Source organism: Lontra canadensis, unplaced genomic scaffold, assembly GCF_010015895.1.
Source record: "Lontra canadensis isolate GAN:19392208 unplaced genomic scaffold, GSC_riverotter_1.0 scaffold27, whole genome shotgun sequence".
NCBI lineage: Eukaryota > Metazoa > Chordata > Mammalia > Carnivora > Mustelidae > Lontra > Lontra canadensis.
Genome location: NW_022631021.1, coordinates 17,207,979 through 17,225,931, shown reverse-complemented (window position 1 = coordinate 17,225,931; position 17,953 = coordinate 17,207,979). Strand labels below are relative to the sequence as shown.

Below are 17,953 nucleotides of genomic sequence, written 5' to 3'. Positions count from 1 at the left end.
TAAAAAACTGAAGCAAGAGGCATATAGGTGAAAAATATGTCAAACCGGACATGGTCACACATCTGCCTTTATTGTGAGCAGCAGGTAGGACACTCCCAACAACGGCAAAACAATTAATTCACAGTGAATTAATGATTCAGTGAAACCACCTGGTTGAACCCTTGGGAACTCATACATAGATACCAACCCAGAGAAACAAGAGGAGGATTCCAAAGCCCATGAAGAGTGAGGCCACCAAGGAGATGAGGACCTCTTCGTAGATACCCTGAGTGCACTTGGTGGAGGGAACCTCATGAACAAAGAACTAGGCAGTGAAGAACATGCCAGTGATTAACAGCACCACAGTCTGATTGGGGAAGACAGCCAGTTTCACTGGGTCATCCACAGTGAAACTGTGGGGTCATCCACAGCTCTGCCACTGGAATCCAATTTGATTCATTTTTTATCTAACACGCATACTGGGACTGGGAACCTATTTTGTTCCAAGTATGTAAGTTATAGTAGACTTTTGGTGTAAGAAGAAAAAGAGAATGTCTGGATAATCAGAAGCTGCAGCAAGTTTTCATGAGTGATTTAAGAATAGCCCAAACTAACAGCAAAAATGTGTATGCTACTGCAGACTGTCCAAATTTGTGCTTTGGACCAAAGTGTGCAGAAGAAATGACTGATAAATATTCTGTGTGTGAATCCAGTCATTTTCTTAACTCTAGTGAGATAAATATATATTTCACTAATATCAATACATTAAAATGGATGAGTTAATGCAGCAAGGGTCTCAGTATAAATTTCGTCCACATTTACCAAGAATCTTGGCATCTATAGCTCCAAAGGGCTAGTCTTTGAGACCATATGTTTATTGAAGGAAAGAAAATTCCTGATGAAGAATTCATTCTAAAGAATTCATTCTAAATTCATCTAAAGACTGAGGTCATTCTTGATGTCATTTGGATACAGACGGCAGCTGAGCAATCATCTTTCTTCCACTCTGTGTAAGTGACCACCCTTTGGCCCGTGTCTTCTCTGAGCATGCTTTTCCTATATATATATCTGTTGCTGCACAAAAAATAATCTTCTGAAACCGTTTCCCCTTAGAATTCAAAATGAATTCTAAATTCACTTAATGGAGTAGAGCTGTTCAAAGTCAATTAAAAGACAGCTGGCACGTAAAGGAAGGAAGCGGTGACTGTGCGTAAGGTCATTCAGATCATCAATCAAGGTAGGTTGACTATGTAGGACTGTAGCAGAAGAATGGCTTCTCTAAACTCTCACATCGAGAGTTGGTACCAAGGGTCACCACCATGGGTGTCTGCCCCATGATCCTCAGCATGGCCTCCTGAGTTCAACAGCAGCCTCTGCTAATATTAAATGTTACAGTAAAAATTGCAGACTCTGCTGAGCACAAGCAGGTACATCTACCACTTTGGGGGTGAGCGGTCCTTGGCAGCATTACCACAGAAGGCCAGAGCAGTGAAGACTAGGTGCCGTGAGGAAGCCAAACTAGCAAATGCCTCTGGGGACTCCTAGAACATATGTGGTAGGAAATGAGGAGAAGTGGACACCCCATCAGAACAGGTTTAGATAGGAACTTGCTGTTTCCTTATTCTTGCTAAATTCCATTGGCTTGGGAAGTACAAGTCACATCTGTAACAGAGCCACAAGGAAACACAAAATGTGACAAAATTCACAAAATCAGTTTGACAGAATGGTCCCCACTATTTAGCTTGAATTAGAAAGAGATAATTGGGATGAGAAACCAACAACCCCCAAAACAAAACAAAAACAAGAACCTTTAATCAGGGACTTATTTTAGAGAACAACTTTCAGGGTATACCTTAACATTAACACATTGTGTCTCTAAACTTCGTTTTTCTAGCTATAGCTTATTCATAGTCTCTCTCTGTGTCTCAGTTATCAGGCACATTCAATTAGATTTCGTAGACTACATTTCTTAAAGAAGGTTCTTTTGGGGTTTAGGAGGGGGGGCATATTTTTGGGCTGTTTGGGTGTTTTACAAACTACCTAAGTTTTATTTTAGTTCACTACTAAGGCTAAATAAGTTGGATATTCATTAAATCAAAATAAGTATTCTGGGTGCCTGGGTGGCTCAGTTGTTAAGTGTCTGTCTTTGGCTTAGGTCATGATCCCAGGGTCCTGGGGTCAAGCCCCGTGTTGGGTTCCCTGCTTGGCAGGGAGCCTGCTTCTCCCTCTCCCACTCACCCTGCTTATGTTCTCTCTCTCTGTCAAATAAAATCTTGAAAGAATTTTTAAAAAAAGAGCATGCTAACTAATAAGAGTCTACCAGAAAGCTCAGATTTAGATGTGTTTTTATAATTGGGGTGTTGACTGAAAGAAAGCTAACCTCAAAATGGTAAGTTAGTAAATGCCTTATTAGTTGTCTTACTGAGGACAAACACCTAGCAAACAGTCTTTCAAACTGTTTTGAAGAACTGTTGCAAAGCTTATTAGCTACAGGTTATATATGCAAAAAGAGGGGAGGGGTTGCATATTCTCCAAATACATGCGTGTCACAAGGTATAATTTGTAATAGTTGTAAAAATTAGGGTTTTCTGATTTCCACACAGGCAGGAGAAAGACCCTTAGGTCATCTTAATACCTCGTGTTTTAATCATAGCTGATCATTCAAAAGTACTGCCTGCATGCCTCTGCTTTGCTGGTTTTCTGGTTCTTCCTGTTTTTGAGATCTCCTTGAGGTCACTTGAGACATTCCCAGAAGGCTGACATCAGTCGCCTGCTGCAGTTTTCATGCACAGTCCCCCTTTTTGGCAAATTGCAACCTGTGGGAGACAATGGTGACCAAGTATCTCCTTGTCCCAGGGCACTAGGAAGGTTCATTCCTAGTTATTCTGATAGATGAGGCAAACATGTCCTAAAAATAATAACTATCTGTAAACTTATAAATTTGCTACAGTTCAGGAATTTTATAGCCTGAGGAATTTTGTTGTGTCTGGGTATAAACTGTCAAACTGTCAAACTTTATACAGAACTGTATATATAATTTATAGTATCCAGACATTTGACCATCATTAGCTTAGTACAAGTCTGAGTACACTAATTCACACAAGAAGTTCATTTGTAGAGTACATCTATTAACAGTAAAAAGGCTAATATCTTAGCTAGAAACATTAGAATCAATTTAAACCAAGAATTTCAGTACCCAAGCCATTGAGCTAACATCTCCCTGAGACTGGGCGTTGGGTCACTTACGGCTGATATTTGGTTTGATTAGCTTGTTCCAGCAGAGTGGAGTTACCCCAACTGAGAGTCATCTTCACGAATCCATCCCATATCTGGAATAAATTTCCACCCAAAGTCCTTGTGGTATGGTTACAAAGTAACATTCTCCTCTTTTGACAAGGTTTTTCCCCCCTTAGAATACCATCACCTGTTAACGCTGTTCCCTCTTAGATGGAGTTTAACTGTTCTGTTATGGACCTTAGGTAAGAAGTCTGTTTCCTATCTCATGAACCTTTCCTGGTATTGAGAACAGGTCAGGTCGGTTAAATACAGTTGTCTCATTTCAGGAGCGGTCCTGCAGGCTGTCTCTCAGAGTTAGGCCTACATTGCACAAGCAATGTGAGTAATGAAGAGAGACATTTCTTATGGAAAGAAAAGAAAAACACAGGTTAATGGAGCAAATTATCAACCCAGTGTCTGGGTCCTGACTGTTATCAGTGAGATGATTTCTAGATGTCGGGCTCAAAGCATCTTCAGATAGAGAGGACGGGCAGTGCCGTCTGACAGATTTTCCTAGTTCAGTTTGAATGTCTCCAGCGATCTTTCTGAGCAGCCCATTTAGCAACAAGCATGAAGATTGTCTAAATATGGCCATCGTGGCAATTTCTCTGAAGTTTACCTCAAGTTGTCTAGCTTCAGTCTGCAGGCCTTCAGGGAAAAGGGCAGTTTAAGTTCTCAATGATTCTAAGTCAAAAGAACAGAAGAAAATTGGAAATCTTAGTTTGGAGAGTCATAGCCAGATGTTTGAGGAAACCAGAGGAATTCAGGATCCAGCCCAATTTTATAGGCAAACAACAAGCATTCAAAGACAAGTAATCAGAACTATAATCTAGCATCCACAAAGTTGTGTTACTGAAATAGTTTTTCTCTCTGAAATCACCCTCTTTTCTCCCAAAGAGAGACAAATTAAGATTAATTTGTTTGTAAAACAAGTCCAGTTTTAACAACTTTGTCCTAATTATTTACACAATGCCGGCGAGAATAGAGATTGGCCATTTAGGTCCTTTCAAATCTGCTTTGCTGAAACTTTCTATCAGGAATTTTAAATTGAACTTTTAACAGCACTTCGAGGCTAAGAAACCAAGCCCAATACTTGCCATCAGACTCACCTGTAGAGCTATAGATTTGGGCTACTTCCCTTCTTCCTAAGGTCCACAAAATATTCTGAGGTTTCAAAGCCTGCCAAGAAGTGACCTTCCTTACTCACCTGGTAAAGTACCCAGGAACCCTGTAAGCAGTAACAGGCTCATTTTCCAATGGCCTTCATTGGCTGCATAAAATCAACCTCGTTGCTTAAAGCTGTCAGGTCATCTCCGAGTCTATGCATGTCTCTCTCAAATATGACATTCCAATCAAAGTCTTGGTAATAGGAGTGTTGTTTCCAATGATGTCCTGTTATAAGGAGAACAGATTCTTACTGAACATATGAAAACAACTACAACTGCCCTGGAAGTAAGAATACTTACTGAGAGTTTCCAAATTCTAGAGAGATCAGGTAGGGAGAAAGAGAAAGCTTTCCTGTTTGTTTGCAAAGGAATATTTTACCAAATGTCTCTTAGTCAAAGATTACTTAAGAGAAAAAGTTTCCTTAAATCTGGAAGAGCAAACATTATAAAACCAGTATGTGTTTCAAACCAAAAGTCATAAAAAATATAATCATTTTCCTCAGTCCATTCACTACCATGCTACTAATTCCTGTTCTGTTTGAATCCAGTATTCCCATTAGTTCTGGCAATCTTTTATCCAGTTTAGTTTTATGACCTTAAGGGTATCAGATACCTATATTTGTCGTTAAGTCCTTTCCATGAATTTTCTTAAAGCTGAAACACGTTTGTGAGAACATCAGAGTAAAAACAATAATGGTAAATGAAAAAAGTTTCAAAAATGTCCATGGTTAAAGATCTGATGAGAGTTTATTATAAGGCAATTGACAAGGAAATCTGGTTATTTCTGAAACACACACCATTTCAATAATTAGATTTACAAGTGATAATGTTATGCCAAAACAAACCAAAGCTTGAGAAATTTCATACCATAAGAGACTCTTAATCTCAAGAAACAAACTGAAGGTTGCTAAGGAGTGGGGAGGGGGAGGGATAGGGTGGCTGGGTTATGGACATTGGGGAGGATATGTGCTATGGTGAGTGCCATGAATTGTGTAAGACTAACGGTTCGCAGACCTGTACCCCTGAAGCAAATAATACATTGTATGTTAATTTAAAATTTCTAGAGCAATTATATTAATAGCATTCACCCACACAATAAAATCTAAAAATGTTTATCATCATTTTTCTGCCAATGCTTCCCATGTAATTTAATATACCAAATAAACAAGATCAATCAGTCAAAAAGACTTCATTCAAAATTTGAATTTTGTGAAGGTTGTCAAAAATATAAAAGTATTAAAGGATGTGCCTAAACAGAATTATAGATCAAAACTTAATACTTAATAATACTTAATTATTTAAGCAAGGTAGCAATAAAAGATTCTAAAGGCAAATAAAGAAATTACATAGTTGTCAGCAAAATTTAGCTCTTTTAATACTAGGGAGATTCAGTTATCTTAAATGATCAAATATTTCATAAAGACTAAACAGAGAAACTTTTTCTCAGTGATTACATTAAAGATAAATAAACTTTGTTTACAATTTCATATTAAGGTTAGACCAATAATCTAAGAAAACTTTGTTGTTTTAACAGAGAAAACCAAATTCTAATCTTATACCAGTGTACTTTTGACATTAAAACTCATTTTCTGGGGCTCCTGGGTGGCTCAGTGGGTTAAAGCCTCTGCCTTCAGCTGTGGGATCCAGCCCGGCATCAGGCTGTCTGCTCAGCAGGGAGCCTGCTTCCCATCCTCTCTCTCTGGCTGCCTCTCTGCCTACCTGTGATCTCTGTCTGTCAAATAAATAAATCTTTAAAAAAAAAAACTCATTTTCTATAAATTTATTCTAATCTTAGCCACTACTAACCATACATAAAATTCTTCTCCGAAGATTTCCTTTTTGCAAATTTTTTACATTTTTTTCTTTTTCTTTTCTTTCTTTCTTTCTTTCTTTTTTTTTTTTTTTTTGGTCTTCTTCTTTTTTTTACATTTGATTTTGTCCTGTTTTCCCTCTTTAAATAATCTCACTTTAGGATAAAATAATTTGTTTTCCCTCAACAAAAATCCATTTCCCCTTTCCCATGCCTTTTTAAAAATACCATAAACATATATCTCACTGTCTTTGCATAGAGTTGTTTCCCTTATTATGTCCATTAATCTTAATTACATTTATTAGAGTTCTGAAATCTTAGAAACCTTAGTTTCTAGTAAAAACTAAAGTAGTAAGCAATTGTGAACTGTTAGTTATACCAATATTTTTTAGTTGGGAAAATTTACAAATACATTTAGTAATTTTTAGAAACATATGCTTTCTCTCTGTTTCAACATGGCACAAAATATATTTATGAATGGACCCAAATACCTTTAGTTTCTCTGTAATAGAAAGTCAAAATAGATAAACCTGTGTTAGTAATTAATGTTTCAGTATTTTATCTTATTTGAAAATGATTTAGCTATTTAATGACTATCCATTATGTAACTTAGCAAAACTCTAACATGTTAACTTACAAAAAAATTAGAGGAAAATACTTTAAGTACACACAAATATTGTTGACAAATTTATAAACTTTTATAACTATTTTAATCACCTTGATCTTAATAAAAACTTTAAGATGCTTATCAGCTATCATCTTAAAATGATCTTTCTTGTTAACAAATTCTATAACCAAGATTACATGCGCTTGTTTGACTTTTAGTAAACCTAGGTAGAATACGAATATATTTAATGTTGACAATTCCAAAAACAAAAAGAAAGGAAAACAACAACAACAAAAACCTAAAACCTGTTTTAAGTAAAACAACAAACTTTGATTAGTGTTTGTTTTTTTAAGATTTTATTTATTTATTTATTTATTTGACAGAGAGAGAGAGCACAAGCAGGCAGAGCAGCAGGCAGAGGCAAAGGGAGAAGCAGACTCCCCAGTGAGCAGGGAACTCAATGCAGAACTCCATCCCAGGACCCTGGGATCACCACCTGAGCCAAAGCAGATGCTTAATTGGCACCAGTGTTTCTTTCAGAAGCTTCTAAATACCAGTCAAAATATGCTTCCCACCCTGGTTGTTTAACGGCTGGCTTTCTTGAGTAAATTTAGGATATTTCAAAGGATCCCCATTAGGCCCTTTGAATTCAAAATCATTGTTAGAATTATCTTTAGTATAATTTTCTCATTTATTTAGAAGCTTGCAAGTACATGATCCATGTATCTTAAACATGAATCCCCCTGTAGTGTTGGAAGTGTTACCCACCCTGTTTTTCCAGTGATGGTTTATCTCAGTTCTAGTGGGTATAAATGCCTGTCACTACCTAAGGGGGTTTAGTTGTGGACCAATGCGTTGATCAGAGTGAGCTTGCACCTCCAGGTCTCCCCCTGGGGGTGGTTGATGGTGTTTGTGTCTCAGTGTCTCTCTCTATTAAGCCTGGCAAAAACGAAAGTGCTCAGAATGCTGAGCATAAGATTTACATGCATCCCTTGGAAAAGCAACTAGATTATCTGTATTGTACATGGGAATCTCTATGAGACCCGTGTAGGGTGTAATGTTAACCCCTGCATTCTTCAATGAGAGGAGCTCCTGGCCCTTGTCTTCAGATTTCTTCAGAATCTCATTTATGTCATTGTAGCATCAAGTATTCAAAGTGGCAAAGTTCTGAAGGATTTTTAATTTCTGGGATGAAAATTTATCCCTCCAAGAGACCTGAAACCTGTGCTCTATACAGTATGGTGCTCTTTCTGACTTATGCAGGAGGAACGAGACAACACATAAGACCTAAAACCTGTGTTAAGCATAAAAATGGCACTCTTTCCTGACTGCAAGAGAAAGAAAGAAAGAAAGGTTAAGAAGTGAAACCTGGGTCATACACAGAATGGCACCTTTTCCTGACTTTGGAGAAGAAAAATAACAATGATTAAAGCTCTGGACCATCTACCAAAAGGGAAGGTCCCAATCCCAGGAAGAACCCACCAAGTCTTTTGTTCTCCAAGGACAATGTACTTTGTACTCCAAGTACAACTTGGCACAAGAGCCAGTGGCAAGGCTCCATCTCCTGGTGGAGTCCAAAGGAGAGAGTGTTGTCTCTTCTGGGGTCCTTTCGTGGTCACCAAATTGTCAACTGGAAGAAAGCCAACCTCAAAATAGGTTAGTAAATGTTTTATTAATTGTCTTACTGAGGATGATCCTCTAGGAAGCAGTTTTTCAGATTGCTTTGAGGAATCGTTCCAAAGCTTGTTAGCTACGGGGGGTTAAATATACAAAAGCGGGATGTGGGGATACATGCTTGCAAGCGATTCTCCAAATACCTGTGTGCCATAAGGTATAATTTGTTTCAGTTATAAAACTTAGGGTTTTCTGATTTCCACATAGGAGAAAAATCTTAATACATTATGTTTTTGTCATACCTGATTATTCAAAAATATTGCCTACATGCCTCTACTTTGCTGGTTTTCTGGTTCTTCCTGTTTTTGAGATCTCCTTGAGGTCACTTGAGACATTCACAGAAGGCTGACATCAGTCACCTGCTACAGTTTTCATGCACAGGGGAGTCTAAACTTGGCTTGATGTTTTATGGTTCTCCCCCAAGCAGAATATAATGCTACTTTTTTAAAGAGAAAAAAAAATTATGTTATGTATTTTGCTAATTCAAATATGAAACAATATGTATTGCACTTTGTAAAGAATTTTTTAAAAAATGTGTTTTATATGATTCAGAGTTAAACAACATTTGTTCTATCAAGTGCTTTCACAGTGCTTGGCACAGGGAAGGGACTTTAAGTGCTGATCTCATTTGATTTCCAGAGGAAAAACTTGAAAATATTTTGCATTCTGATCGTGATAAGATGAAAGACATTGCTTTAAAATAAAATTAGATAAAAATAGAATGGAGGACAGAGGGAAAGTGAAAAGCTCCATGTACTATCTTCTGACAAACCACTTACTGGCAGTGAACTTTGTGCTTGATTCCCTTTATAATACATGAAAATAATAATATTTGGTACTTAACAGAAATATTTGAATAATTAAGAAATTTACCTTGTGATTTGAATCCCCTTGAAAAAAGGGCACAAGGTAAATATTAACAAAGTAAGACCAGCATTTCTTAATGTGTTTTCTTGGATAAAGGCAGTAATAACTTTTAAACTCTTAGCAGTTTTCTCCAGTGAACTCAAAGTTAGACAAAGTTTGATTTCCAGATGTTGGGAATTAAAACTTTAAACATGTGAAGATGAAGTATATATTTAAATGCCATCCAACCTTTAAAATGTTTCTGAGTGCATTGGGAGAAATAGAAAGCCAGAGGTTACAGATGGCTAGAGCTGAATGACTGGGAGGCAGAGAAGGCTGGTGGGTGGCAGGTGCTTTTCCAATGTCATCTTGCTGCACAGCATTCCAGCCCAACCTTTCCATGACTTGCATGGAGTAACAGCTGTTCCAGTTGTCAAGGTGACAGAAGCCCACTTACTTTTATTGGATTCCTAAATGCAATGGTTTGAGAGGTTGTGAGATTTCTTAATGTTATAGTGTATAGTGAACATGAGAAGTCAGTTTCAAGCTATCTTTATCTCATGTCAGGGAATCCTAAGAATGTTTGGGATTCTCACAGACCATCTACTACAACAGCAATGCACCTTAGTTTTGTAAGTGACAAAATGTGTGTTTAAAATGCAGTGTTCAGGAGCCCCCTAGGGTGGCTCCGTGGGTTAAGCAGCTGCCTTCAGCTCAGATGGTGATCCCAGGGTCCTGAGATTGAACCCCACATCAGGGAGTCTGATTCTCTCTCTCTCTCTCTCTCTCTCTCTCCCTCTGCCCCTCCCCACCACTCATTCCCTCTCTCTCAAATAAGTAAAGTCTTTAAAAAAATAAAAATAAATCAAGTGTGGTGAATGGCCATAATCCTTATCCACACTAAAGTTACAGATTTGAGATTAGTTACATACTTTACTACATCAGGCTCCATATTGACTTATCCAAATTCAAGGTTTTGTTTTCTTTTTCCTTTCAAATCCTTTTTTTTATTTTATTCTCTTTTATTAACACATAATGTATTATTTGCTTCAGGGGTAAAGGTCTGTGAATCATCAGTCTTACACAATTCACAGCACTCACCATAGCAATACCCTCCCCAATGTCCATAATGCTGCCACCCTATCCTCCCCTCAATGCCCCAGCAACCCTCAGTTTGTTTCCTGAGATTAAGAGTCTCCTATGGTTTGTCTCCCTCCTGGGTCCCATCTTGTTCATTTTCTCCCTCCCTACCTCTACAAACCCCTGCACTACCTTTCAAATTCCTCATATCAAAGATATCATATGATTCTTGTCTTTTTCTGGTTGACTTATTTCACTTAGCATAACACCCTCTAGTTCCAGCCACATCATTGCAAATGGCAGGATTTTGTGGGGTTTTTGATGGCTGCATAGTATTCCATTTATATATATACCACTTCTTCTTTAACCATTCATCTATTGATGGACATCCAGGTTCTCTCCATAGTTTGGCTATTGTGGACATTGCTGCTGCTATAAACATTCAGGTGCATGTGCCCCTTCGATCACTACCTTTGTATTTTTAGGGCAAATACCCAATAGTGTGATTGCTGGGTCATAGGGTAGCTCTATGTTCAACTTTTTGAGGAGCCTCCATGCTGTTCTCCAGAGTGGCTGCACCAGCTTGCATTCCCATCAACAGTGTAGGAGGGTTCCCCTTTCTCCACCACCCTTGCAAACATCTGTCATTTCCTGACTTGTTAATTTTAGCCATTCTGACTGGTGTGAGGTGCTGTGAGGTTTGGAATTTTTCCTTCCATTTCTATTTTTTTGGAACAGTTTCAGGACAATAGGTGTCAATTCTTCTTTAAATGTTTGGTAGAATTGCCTGGGAAGCTGTTTGGCCCTAAGCTCTTATTCGTTGTGAGATTTTGGATGACTGCTTCAATCTCCTTACTGGTTATAGGTCTGTTCAGGTTTTCTGTTTCTTTCTGGTTCAGTTTTGATAGTTTATATGTGTCTGGGAATGCATCCATTTCTTCCAGATTGTCAAATTGGCTGGTGTGTAGTTGCTCAGAATATGTTCATATAATTGTACTTCTTTGCTGGTTGGGACCTCTCCTCTTTCATTCATGATTTTCTAATTTGAGTCCTTTCTCTTTTCTTTTTGATAACTCTGGCCAGGGGTTTATCAATCTTATTAATTTTTTCAAAGCACCAGCTCCTAGTTTAGTCGATTTGTTCTACTGTTCTTATGGTTTCTATTTCATTGATTTCTGCTTTGATATTTATTATTTATCTTCTCCTGCTGGAGAAGGAGCTGGAGAAAGAAGAGAAAAGAAAGCTCCTTTAAATGTAGGGTTAGGTTGTATACTTGAGACCTTTCTTGTTTCTTGAGAAAGTCTTGTGTTGCTATATACTTTTCTCTCAGGACTGAACCTTTCATTCTTTAGTAGGATGCTCTTTAGTCTCCATGTATTTGAGTTCTTTCCAACTTTCCTCTTGTGGTTGAGTTCTAGTTTCAAAGCATTGTGGTCTGAAAATATGCAGGGAATGATCCCAATCTTTTGGTACCAGTTGAGACCTGATTTGTGACCCAGGATATGATCTATTCTGGAGAATGTACCTTGTGCACTAGAGAAGAATGTGTATTCTGTTGCCTTGGGATGGAATGTTCTAAATATATCTGTGATGTCCATCTAGCCCAGTGTGTCATTTAAAGCCTTTATTTCCTTGTTGATCTTTTGCTTAGATGATCTGTCAGTTTTAGTGAGGGCAGTGTTAATATCCCCTGCTATTACTGTATTACTGTCAATGTGTTTCTTTGATTTTATTAATTGGCTGCACCCATGTTAGGGGCATAGATATTTAAAATTTTTAGATCTTCTTCTTGGACAGACTCTTTAAGTATTGTATGATATAGTCTCCTTCCTCATCTCCTATTATATTCTTTGGCTCAAAATCTAATTTATCTGATATAAGGATTGCCACCCCAGCTTCTTTTTAATGTCCATTAACATGGTAAATTGTTTTCCATCCCCTCACTTTAAATCTGGAGGTGTCTTTGGGTCTAAAATGAATTTCTCGCAGACAGAATACTGATAGTTTTTTTTTTTAATCCATTCTGATACTCTTTGTCTTTTGTTTGGGACATTGAGCACATTTTCATTCAGGATAACTATTGAAAGATATGAATTTAGTGCCATTGCATTGCCTGGAAAGTGACTGTTACTGTGTATTGTCCTGTTCCTTTCTGGTCTGTTACTTTTAGGCTCTCTCTTTGCTTAGAAGACCCCTTTCAATATTTCCTGTAGGGCTGGTTTGGTGTTTGCAATTCTTTTAATTTTTGTTTGTCCGGGAAGCTTTTTATCTCTCCTTCTATTTTCAATGATAGCCTAGTTTGATATAGTATTCTTGGCTGCATATTTTTCTCATTTAGCACTCTGAATATATCATCCCAGTCCTTTCTTGCCTGCCAGGTCTCTGTGGATAGGTCTGCTGCCAATCTAATACTTCTATCTTGTATGTTACAGACCTCTTGTCCTGAGCTGCTTTCAGAATTTTCTCTTTGTCGCTGAGACTTGTAAGATTTATTCTTAGATGACACAGTGTAGACCTATTTTTATTGATTCTGAAGGGGTTCTCTGCGCCTCCTGGATTTTGATGGTTGTTCCCTTTGCCAAAATAGGGAAATTCTCTACTACAATTTGCTCCAATATACCTTCTGCCCCCCCCTTTCTTCTTCTTCCGGGATCCCAGTTATTCTAATATTGTTTTGTCTTATGGTATCACTTATGTCTCAAATCTCTCCTCATGGTCCAGTAGTTGTTTATCTCTCTTTTGCTCAGCTTCTTTATTCTCCATCATTTGGTCTTCTATATTACTAATTCTCTCTTCTGCCTTGTTTATCCTAGCAGTGAGAGCCTCCATTTTTTATTGCACCTCATTAATAGCTTTTTAAATTTCAACTTGGTTAGATTTTAGTTCCTTTATTTCTCCATAAAGGGCTTTTATTTCTCCAGAAATGGATTCTCTTATATCTTCCATGCTTTTTTTGAGCCCAGCTAGCATCTTGATAATCATCGTTCTGAACACTTGTTCTGACATATTACCAATGTCCTTATTGATTAGGTCCCTAGCCATCAGTACTGCCTCTTGTTTTTTTGGTTTGTTTGTTTGTTTGTTTGTTTTAAGTGAGTTTTTCTGCTTTGTCATTTTATCTAGATAAGAATAGATGAATGAGAGAACAAAATACTAAAAAGGTAGCAATGACCCAGAAAAATATACACTAACCAAATCAGTAGAGACCTGAAACTGTGGGGAAAAGAAAGAAAGAAAGAACGAAAAAAAGAAAGAAAGAAAGAAAGAAAGAAAGAAAGAGAAAATGGAAGAAAGAAAGAAAGAAGATAAATATATATATTAGACTGGTGAAAAGAACAGAGCCACATACTTGATTTTTTATTTTAGGTGTATTTTGGTTAGAGAAAACTGCCTCTCAAAATTTTAAAAAATGAAAAACTTATGTGTGTGTGTGTATATATATATATATATATATATATATATATATATATGTAAACACAATGAAGGGAATATAACTGTAAAGATGTAAATTAAAAGAAGATTCTAAAAAAGGAATTGATTATATAAGAAGTTGGTTGGAAACAGAAAAAAAAAAAAGAGAAAAGAATGTGATCAGGCTAGAGACTAGAACAAAGCCATTCACTAGAGTTAGGGTATATTTTGATCTATTATAAGAAACTATATCCCCACTTTGTTTCATCTCTTCTCCCTCATATCAGGGAGATCATATGATAGTTGTCTTTCTCTGATTGACTTATTTCGCTAAGCATGATACCCTCTAGTTCCATCCACGTTGTCGCAAATGGCAAGATTTCATTTCTTTTGATGGCTGCATAGTATTCCATTGTGTATATATACCACATCTTCTTTATCCATTCGTCTGTTGATGGACATCTAGGTTCTTTCCATAGTTTGGCTATTGTAGACATTGCTGCTATAAACGTTCGGGTGCACGTGCCCCTTCGGATCACTACGTTTGTATCTTTAGGGTAAATACCCAGCAGTGCAATTGCTGGGTCATAGGGTAGTTCTATTTTCAACATTTTGAGGAACCTCCATGCTGTTTTCCAGAGTGGTTGCACCAGCTTGCATTCCCACCAACAGTGTAGGAGGGTTCCCCTTTCTCCGCATCCTCGCCAGCATCTGTCATTTCCGGACTTGTTAATTTTAGCCATTCTGACTGGTGTGAGGTGGTATCTCATTGTGGTTTTGATTTGTATTTCCCTGATGCCGAGTGATATGGAGCACTTTTTCATGTGTCTGTTGGCCATCTGGATGTCTTCTTTGCAGAAATGTCTGTTCATGTCTTCTGCCCATTTCTTGATGGGATTATTTGTTCTTTGGTTGTTGAGTTTGCTAAGTTCTTTATAGATTCTGGACACTAGCCCTTTATCTGATATGTCATTTGCAAATATCTTCTCCCATTCTGTCAGTTGTCTTTTGGTTTTGTTAACTGTTTCCTTTGCTGTGCAAAAGCTTTTGATCTTGATAAAATCCCAATAGTTCATTTTTGCCCTTGCTTCCCTTGCCTTTGGCGATGTTCCTAGGAAGATGTTGCTGCGGCTGAGGTCGAAGAGGCTGCTGCCTGTGTTCTCCTCAAGGATGTTGATGGATTCCTTTCTCACATTGAGGTCCTTCATCCATTTTGAGTCTATTTTCGTGTGTGGTGTAAGGAAATGATCCAATTTCATTTTTCTGCAAGTTGGGATTGGGAGGGAGACAAACCATAAGTGACTCTTAATCTCACAAAACAAACTGAGGGTTGCTGGGCAGAGGGGGGTTGGGGGGGCCGGTTATGGACATTGGGTAGGGTATGTGCTATGGTGAGTGCTGTGAAGTTTGTAAACGTGGAGATTCACAGACCTGTACCCCTGGGGGAAAAAATATATATATATATGTTTATAAAAAATAAAATTATATAAAAAAAAAAGAAACTGTATCCCCAAAATTAAAGAAAGAAAAATCGATATGTACACAAAAAATAAGGTCAAGTAAGATGAGGGGAGAGAATATGACTATAACAGTGAAAATTTAAAAAGATTTTTTTAAAAGGTATTGATAAAATAGTTTAAAAACATTAAAATAGGAAAAAGGAAAAATTATAAAAAATTAAAAAATAGAATAAGAAAAAAATAAAATTTAAAAAATTTAACTTTGAAAGACTAATGAATCATAGAAAAAAACAAAACAAAACAAACAAACAAAAAACATGAATTCCCATAGCTCTGGGAGTTCTGCAGTTCTCACTGATTGATGACCTTGGTCTTGGCTGGATGTTCTTGTTGATCTTCTAGGAGAGGGGCCTGTTGTACTAATTCTCAAATGTCTTTGCCTGAGGCACAATTGCACCACCCTTGTCAGTGACCAGGCTATGTAATCTGCTATGTTTTGATCTCATCAGCTTTTGTTCCCTGAATGCTTTCCATAGAGGTTTGGAGGCAGAGAATGAAAATGGCAGCCTCCCAATCTCCAGCCTGGAGGAGCCAAAAGCTCAAGCCCCATTCCTCAGTGCACCCTCAGAGAGAAGCAATAAATCCCTCCCATCTCCCTGGTCTCCAGCCTCACTCCGAGCTCACCTGGTCTGTGACTGAGCATTTGTATCTCTGGCATGTGGCCCCATTTGGAGTCTCCAAACCCAGCAGATTCCTGTTGCACACTCCTGTGCCACTCCTCCCAGAAAAGGAAGGAGGGGGTCTCTCCATATCTGCCACTTGTGGGGTCCCTGTTCAAAGAACAGTGGTTTGAGTGTGCCTCACATCACAGCCTAATGTAACCCTGAGCTGGCAGCATAATCCTTGGTTCCATATCTATAGTCCGCTTTCCCACTCCAATACCTGGGAGCTCTGTCATACTCAGGCACCCCTCGGCTTTCTGTGACCCTGCAGGTCCTGAGACCACACTGTCCCCACAAGGGCTCCCCACTTAGCCTCTGGGGTGATGTCCCTAAGTGGAGCCATCTTCTAAAGTTCCGATTTTGTGCTCCACTGCTCTATGACTGCCAGGAGCTGGCCCCTCCCCCCCGCAGTCTATCTTCCCATTTTTCACCTCAGATTCACTTCTCCACAGGTCTTACCTTCTAGAAAGTGGTTGCTTTTCTGTTCCTAGAATTGCTGCTCTTCTTCTCTTCAATCTCCTGTTGAGTTTGTAGGTGTTTAGAATGGTTTGGTAACTATCCAGTGGAACTCCTGGGACCCAGTGATATTTAAGTTTCCTACTCCTCTGCCATCTTGCTCTGGTTCTACCTTTCAGATCCTTTTAGTAACCTCAAAGTGGTTTAAAATATGAAAAGAAGATTAAAACTGGCTCCTTAAGGGGGATGCAACCATGATTGCCTCACACAAGTGTGATCAAAGGTGACAATTAAACAGGATTCCAAAGAGCAAGGGTGGTAACAAGGCTTCAGGGCACAGACTGAAGAGCTTGGTTTGGAAAAGTCTCTGAGGGGAGAAGGCTGTAGAAGAGACATGAAATTTAAGGGACCCTCAAAGGACAAGTCTTGGTTGCTGAGTCATGAGCACCTCAAAGTGTATCTTGACAGTGATTCAGTGCCAAGAGTATTTGTCATCTGGGGGATACCAGCAGGATGAGCAGAGGAGGTCTCTTGTCCCATAGGGTCAGGCTTCTTTGGTGTACAGATCTGGTCTGCCTGCTGTTGAGATAATACTGCAGAAACATGATCATGCCGAAACCAGATGTTGTAATTTCATCTGCAACTCCTTCTGACTCAAATTTTCCCTCCCACCAAGTTTTTTTTTTCCCCATAATGTTATTCAATATATAATCACCAAAATCTATTTGTAGGTATGTTTCTTTAAGTACTTAACAAATTATGTTTTCTATGCCTGGATATTATTTGTCTTTATATCTTCCTATGTCAGAGTAATAATGAAATAGGAAAAGTTGGACTTTAATTCAATATGCTGAATATTAAATTACCTAGCACCCATCAAAGACCATCTTTCACATTATGGAGTACAGATATTGAAGATTATAATATACATTTGTAGAAAGTATGAAAACACATAAGAACAATTGTAGAAGGCTAGAGACTATAACACAATGCATAAGTTTATATATTCATTTTATCTACTCTTATGGTTCTTCAATATAGTGCTATAAATGAATATCTACTAAATCATCTCTAAACTGTTATGTTTGTCACTTTTTAGATAATCTATATAGCCTATTATCAAGAACTTAGTGATACTCAGTTGTTCCTTATTTATTATGTTTATTTCATCAGTTATAGTAGGCTTGAGGCTTGAAGTAAAGTGTTACTGTGTTGAGGTCACAGTAAAAAAGATGGTTCAGTGGGACTGAATAGTATTCAACTTTATCATTCAGCCAAATGCTGCTATATAAAAAGTATTTATTCATTTATTTATTAAATATTTATTAAACATTTATTTATTTATTTATTTATTTATTTATTTATTTATTTATTTTTGTGGATGGCACCATCCCAGGAGGCCTAGCTTGTGCCACAGAAAATAAGATTGAAAATCACCTTGGTAAATGGAAAAGTATTTAAAACCA

At 37.8% G+C, this 17,953-nt stretch overlaps 1 pseudogene; it reads right to left on the bottom strand.

The window, feature by feature from the left end:
* Positions 1–16,899: 16,899 nt before the first annotated feature.
* On the bottom strand, positions 16,900–17,092 carry LOC116871732 (annotated as a pseudogene).
* Between the last annotated feature and the right edge of the window lie 861 nt (positions 17,093–17,953).